Source organism: Mauremys reevesii, linkage group 2, assembly GCF_016161935.1.
Source record: "Mauremys reevesii isolate NIE-2019 linkage group 2, ASM1616193v1, whole genome shotgun sequence".
Classification (NCBI taxonomy): Eukaryota; Metazoa; Chordata; order Testudines; family Geoemydidae; genus Mauremys; species Mauremys reevesii.
Window position 1 is genome coordinate 45168267 of NC_052624.1, and position 6585 is coordinate 45174851.

A 6585-nucleotide genomic window follows, 5' to 3' on the forward strand; every position below is an offset into this window, starting at 1 on the left:
AGCAGACTGCTAGACTTAGCTAGAGATGAGGATCCAAGGAATGCCTTGAGTGAGGGAAAGCTAAAGAGGGCCAGTCCAGAGCAGCCCAGACCCCTGAAAAGACCACACCAGGAGCTGATGACACAGTTACAACTGAAGAGAAATTTAGCTGTAGCTACAGCTACAGACGCTCCCCGACTTACACAAGCGTTCTGTTCTGGAACACCTTGCGTACGTCAAATTTTGCGTGAGTCAGAAACGTATAACCGACAATTATGCGCGCACAAAAAAAAAAGCTTACGGAATGTACGGAACTTTTTCCATAAGTGCGGAATTGAATGTCAGGTTTGCGTAACCCAGGGAGCGTCTGTATACAGATAGCAAAGCTCTCAGAATTTTTCAAACAGAAAAAAAGACAAGAGCAAATTGAAAAACCTGAAACTACTTTAGAAGCAATGAATTGGCACTTGAGTGTTAAAAGTCATTATCATAAAACCCATGAAGCAAGAAGAGAAAATTCCCAGGCTAAGGGACAAATTACAGCCTACATGCACAGGGTGTGGAAAAAGTTATATCCCAAGACATAATGCATGTCCAACCAGAGGCGTATGGTATAATAATTGCATGAGGCATGGACAAGAGCCATTGTTTCTGCAAGCTATCACTTGTGATGACATAGAGCCTGTCAGGGTTCCTTCCCCACTCTGAACTTTAGGGTACAGATGTGGGAACCTGCATGAAAGACCCCCTAAGCTTATTTACCAGCTTAGGTTAACAGTAAGCTGCCACCACCAAGCGTGTTGTCTGTAAACAGGAGAGGCTCTTCTTCCATTTCTGTCTATGCTCAATATGGGGTTTGTAGACCCCATTACTTATCCTCCCCTGCAAGGCTGAGGCCAAGCCTTGGCTGGCAAAGCCTACTTCCCCAGAGAGAAAATGTGTGTTGCAATGCACACTTCCTGCCCAGTGTTGTACCCAAAAGGCATACGGTTGTAGCAACAGGTACCAGCTCATGATCCTTGGGTTTGTCTCTTTCATCACTTTTAGTCAATACAGGGGCGCATGATCAGTAACTAGTAGGAACTCATTTACTAGGAGGTTGTACCGTAGGCTCTCTATTGCCCATTTGGCAGCCAAACACTCTTTTTCTAACACTGAGTACATTTTCTCACAGGAAAGGAGTTTTTGGCACATATATATTATTAGGTGGTGTTCTCCATTTACTTTTCAAGAAGGGACTGCCACTAGTCCTACCTCCAATGTGTCCATTTGTAATACAAATTAATTTTCAAAGTTTGGGCTATACAGTTGGGTGTCTGCAGGGTATGGTCTTGAGTTCTGAAAGAGACTTTCATAGGTGGGTGTTCACAACATCCATCTCAGGGCAGCATCCTTTATCAGGCCAGTTAGCCGGCCTGCTATGGTCATGAAGTGAGTTATGAATCAGCAGTAATAGTCAGCTAAGTCTAGGAAGGCATGTACTTGTCTTTTGGTCATGACCCTTGGTTGTCGTTCATATAGCAATTCAAAGGGTGAAAACACTGTTGAGGCTTGGGGCACCTCTCTGATGGCAAAGAGTAAGTCTTAGAGTAGCTGGTCCAGGTGTCATGGATCTTGGGCAATGATGTTCTAGAGCATCCTCATGAGTGTCTGACTGAACCTTTCTACTAGGTCATCCATCTGCAGGTGGTACACGGATGTGCGTAACACTTTGGTTTTTAATAGTTCCCATACTTCTTTCATCAGTCGGGATGTGAAATTTGTCCCTCGGTCTGTCAGGACATGGGAAACCCTACCCATGCAGACATAGCAAGAACCCTTTCATAGTCATTGTTGTGACTGTCTTCAGTAAATTCAAAGGATTTTAAAATATGCTCTGCTTGCTTCCTCATAGCATAAATTCTAGATGATACCTGTATATCTACAGTTTCTTTGTGCAGCTTTGCAGCAATGCAAAATCTTGCTTCCAGTCTCTCCACTGGGAAGGTTTCTCAAAGCTGACAGGAATTGAAGAGTGGCATGTTGATGAGATCCTGCAACCTTTGTTGCTTTGTTCCTTCCGTTTGCAAGCTTTGTTGCTGTTTTGCAGTTTCTTTTCTTAGTTTTCTCCTTACATCATGTTATGGTCTTCTGTACTAGATATGGACTGGTTACAGAGCTTGCCTATACACACCAGATGTGTTTTATCATAAGATCCTTTAATGCTCTGCCAGACTCTTTGCTGCTTTTACGGTATAATACAGTTTAGCATTCCATTGCATCCACAACCAAAGAAGATGAATGGAGCCAAGCATGCCTCCTCAAGGAAACTGTGGATGCCAATGCTCTCGTGGAAAAATCAAGCATCAAACAATTCTCTGAGGGCATGTTTTGCCACGTTCTGCCCTTCTGTCAGAACATTAGCCAGTCTTCTTTTATCATCTGGCAAATCTTGAACAAAAAACAACATTCTTTCCCACAGGTGGAATTGGTAATAAGCCATCACTACCTGGTAATCAGCCACTTTAATTCCCAGAGAAGAGGGCAAGAAAACTTTTCTCCCAAGTGCATCAATTTTCCTCCCCTCTCTATCAGTAGTAGAGTGAACTTGGCCAGACCTAAACCTGTTACTGCTAGCGGCCACAACCAGACAATTTGGTGCAGCATGTTTATGAAAGTAAGATTACCTACATGTAGTATCTGGTACAGTTTGTCTCCTTTCTTGGAAATTGGACAGCTCCTGCTTCCTGGCAGCCTAACAGTCTTAGCAGGCTTGAAGAGACCATCCAAAACAGGGAGAGACCTCCTATTCGTGGAGGTAGCCCCAAGAATGTGTAATACTGGATGGGAGGTTTCCTCCACAACAACCAAAGATAAGTTTAATGTGGCTATCAACAAGGTCATGAAATTGCAAAGCATCCTCAGAAGGGGAGGATGCAGAAGCCTCATGCATGTGCTCATCAGGTGACAAATATGGATCAAAGTCAGTATCCATTTGTTCCTGCTCAAAAAGAGGAGCTATCTCATCCTCTTCTTCAGAAAGAGTATCAGTTACTGCTATCTGAGCTATGGACAGATCTGGAGGAACTGGATCTGTAGATTGTTAAACCACCAGATGAAACTTCACCTTTCCATCTATAAGGAGAATGATCCAAAAGTTGTCGTGGTGAAATCTAATAGGGCCATGAAGACCAGGGCTGCCAGTGCCTTCAGTAGCTGGAATCTGGAAATGTACCCATAGGAGGAGGAGCAAAAGGATAAGGAGACATAACCCAGGCTGAATCAAGTCTCTTGATTCTTCCTCTATCCTCCTCTAAAGGATCTAACCTCACATCTGCTATGGATATCACTGGAGACAGCAATGGTACCATAGGATGAAGAGAAATAAAGGGTAAGAAGGATCAATCCAGGGATCCTATAGGAGTCTTAGGCAGAGGAGGCATAGAAGGGTCCAGAGAAAAACTAACAATCTTCTCTGCTTTTCTCCTCTCTTCAGGTGACAACAAAGCAGATCCTAGAACTGAGGAAGATTATCTCTTCCTCATTTGCCAGGTTTCTGTCAGATCTGAGGAATGCTCAGGCACAAAAACGTGCAATATCAGCCATCACTGTTAACATTCTCTTTGGATCTGAGGAGGATCCCAGAACAAAACCAGAGGTCAGAACCAATGCCACAAGCCTGGAAAGTACTGGATCCAAGGAATACTCAGCCACACAACACTGGACTTTGAAGGAGAACCCAGAATCAATTTGTGTTTCAAAATCGGAATAATAAAGGCTATGTCAGAATGATATATCTGATAAATCTGATGTGAAGCATCTAGCACTGCTAATAGTGCCCATCTTCTCCCTCAGCTTCTTCTTCAGAACTGATACAGTTGGAACTGATAGGGATTTTAGGTTCCTTAGCAGGCAGTTGGCCCTTTTCAATCAATGGTGCCTTCAGAGCCTTGACAGCTTTAACCAAAGGATTGGAATCTGTCACCACAAAGACCCCAACAACTTGAAATTCTTAGCCTTCCTGGAGGAAGCCACCAGAGCCAAAACAGGCCTCTTGGTTTTCGGATCTCATGAGCCCTCTGGAACTAGATGGCTTAGTAGGAGGAGCTTTCTTAAGCAGAAGCACCTGAAGTCTGTTCTGCCTCTCCATGCATGCTCTGGGTGTGGAAGTCCAGAAAATAGAACACCCAGAAGGAGAGTGTCCTTCTCCCAGTCACTTAAGGCACCTCACATGTTCATCTGAAGCCAGGAAGTGTCAGGAATGAAGACCTTAGCTGTGCTTGCCCAGTCGTGCAATGAGTGCAGCTGGGCCACAGCAGAACCACCTGATTGACTATGGCAATTAGGTGGCTTGCTCTTAAGCCCACAGCTGCAGAGGATCAGTGGCTGCTCAACAAACATGCCTGTGGAATCTCTGCCTCCCTTTGCTCGTTTCACTCCAAGCCCTGCTCCTGCTTGCTCCATCACCACTCCAGCCTAGACCCTGATCTGCATCCAGCCTTGTTCCAGTCCTGTCCCAGCCTTGCTCCTGCCTTGGAACTAGCCTCATTCCTGTTTGCTGCAGCAGTGTGCCAGCGTAGACCCTGCGCTGTACCCAGTCTCACCCCAGCATAGACCCTGTCCTGCACCCAGCCTTGCTCCTGCCTTCCTTGCCTTTTGGTAATCTGGTTCTAACCCTTGGCTCAGATTCCTGGCTCTGGCATTCGGACTTTGACTACAGTTCTGACACTTGGCCATGGTCCCAACTCTGTCTAGACCCTTGGCTCTGGCATTTAGACTCTGACTTCAGTTCTGACCTTCAGCTCCGATCCCTGGTTCTAACTCTGCTTTGTCCTTGGGCTTTGGCATTTGGACTCCAATCACTAGGCCTGACCCCTGCTCATACCACTAGGCCTGACTGCCTACAACCCAGTTTCCTGACAGGAAGACAGGTGGGCACAAAGCACATATCTTTAAAGATCAGCTGCTTTTTCTGCAGTTCCACTATCACACACTGAACTGCCTTATGAAACTATATTAAACTATCAATACTAAACTATACTAATACTATAATAATAATACTATACTAAACTATAGTTAAAACTACCTTATACTAATAACAACAACTATAACAAGGCACTATAACTGGAGAAAAACCCTGGATCCGTCTGGCACAGCAGCTGGAAGAAACTGGTAGAAGGTGCAATGCCCCCCTTATACAGCCTCACCCTCAAAACGTTCTAAAACACTGAGGGAAGAGGTGGGAGGAGGTACACGTGCTCCAAAAGGCACTGTCAGGAGAAGGTTCTACCATCAGGCACCACCAGGCAGTGCCCTACTCAAAAATGGGAATATGCAGAGCTATTCAAAGAACTGCCAATAATCATACTTAAAAATGTATTTCTGTACTTAAATTAATAAAATAAAGGACGGTTATGCAGGGCTTAGTATGGGGGTTAATTAGCATTGTTTGTTCTGAAAATTCCAAGTGCTCCATGGCCTAAGTGCCATATTGTTCATTACTGTGTGTCCTGCATACCCAGAACTATATCACCAATGCGGTTCCTGCCTAGAAGTACAAGCAGCATACAGTATCATCAAGCAATATGTGCATACACAGGAAGCCACTAGTGGTATTCACGTGAGACTGTCTACCAAAGACTATTTCAGTGACTGCATCTGCTTCTTCGTGGTTATGCTGCTTCAGGCAAAATCTAAGAACAGTTTTCAAAACTTTTGGTGCAGTTTCTCATGGTGCAATGGGAACAGTGTGTCTGCAGCATACATGATAGTGGATGTAAGCAAACAAAGTGATTTGTTTATGTCATCTGCCAAGATGGATGCCTTTTGGTATGTCTACACAGCAAAGAAAAACCCACGGCTGACCAGTGCCAACTGACTCAGGCTTCTGGGGCTTGGACTGTGGAGCTATTTGATTGCTGGGTAGGCTTCTGGCCTTGGACTGGAGCTCAAACTCTAGGATCCTTTGGCAGGGGCGGCTCTACAAAGTAGGCTGCCCCAAGCAGCGCGGAGCGCTGCGCCGCCCTTCCCCAGTCCCGCGGCGGGTCCCCTCTTCCCGCGGCTCCGGCGTCCTGGGGAGGGCAGCATTTGGCTCCGGTGGAGCTCCCGCCGGCATGCCTGCAGCAGGTCCACCGGAGCCCGGGACGAGCGGACCTGCCGCAGTCATGCCTGCGGGAGCTCAACCGGAGCCGCGGGAAGACGGGACCCGCCGCAGGCATGACTGCGGCAAGTCCGCTCGTCCCGGGCTCCCGGAGCCAAATGACGCCCTCCCCAGGAGGCTTGGCCCGCTGGTGCCTAGAGCCGCCCCTGTCCTTTGGGATGGGAGGGTTCTACAGCCCGAGTTACAGCCTGAGCTGAGCCTGAGCTGAGTACACAGCACTGAAACAGCCCTGCAGCCCAAGCCCTGTGAGCCCGAGTCAGCTGGCAGGGGCCAGCTACGGGTTTTTCTTTGCTGCATAGACATACCTAATGAGTGTTTTGAACAGTATGTATATCAACTTTCTTCACCACTTCCCCAGGGCCTCCTCTGCCATATCTCCCGATCTTATATTGAGGCGTCTGTATAATTCTTGGTTCCCATATCTGTGTGTGGGTGTGCCACTTCCAGGAAAAACAGGGTTTTTTTGG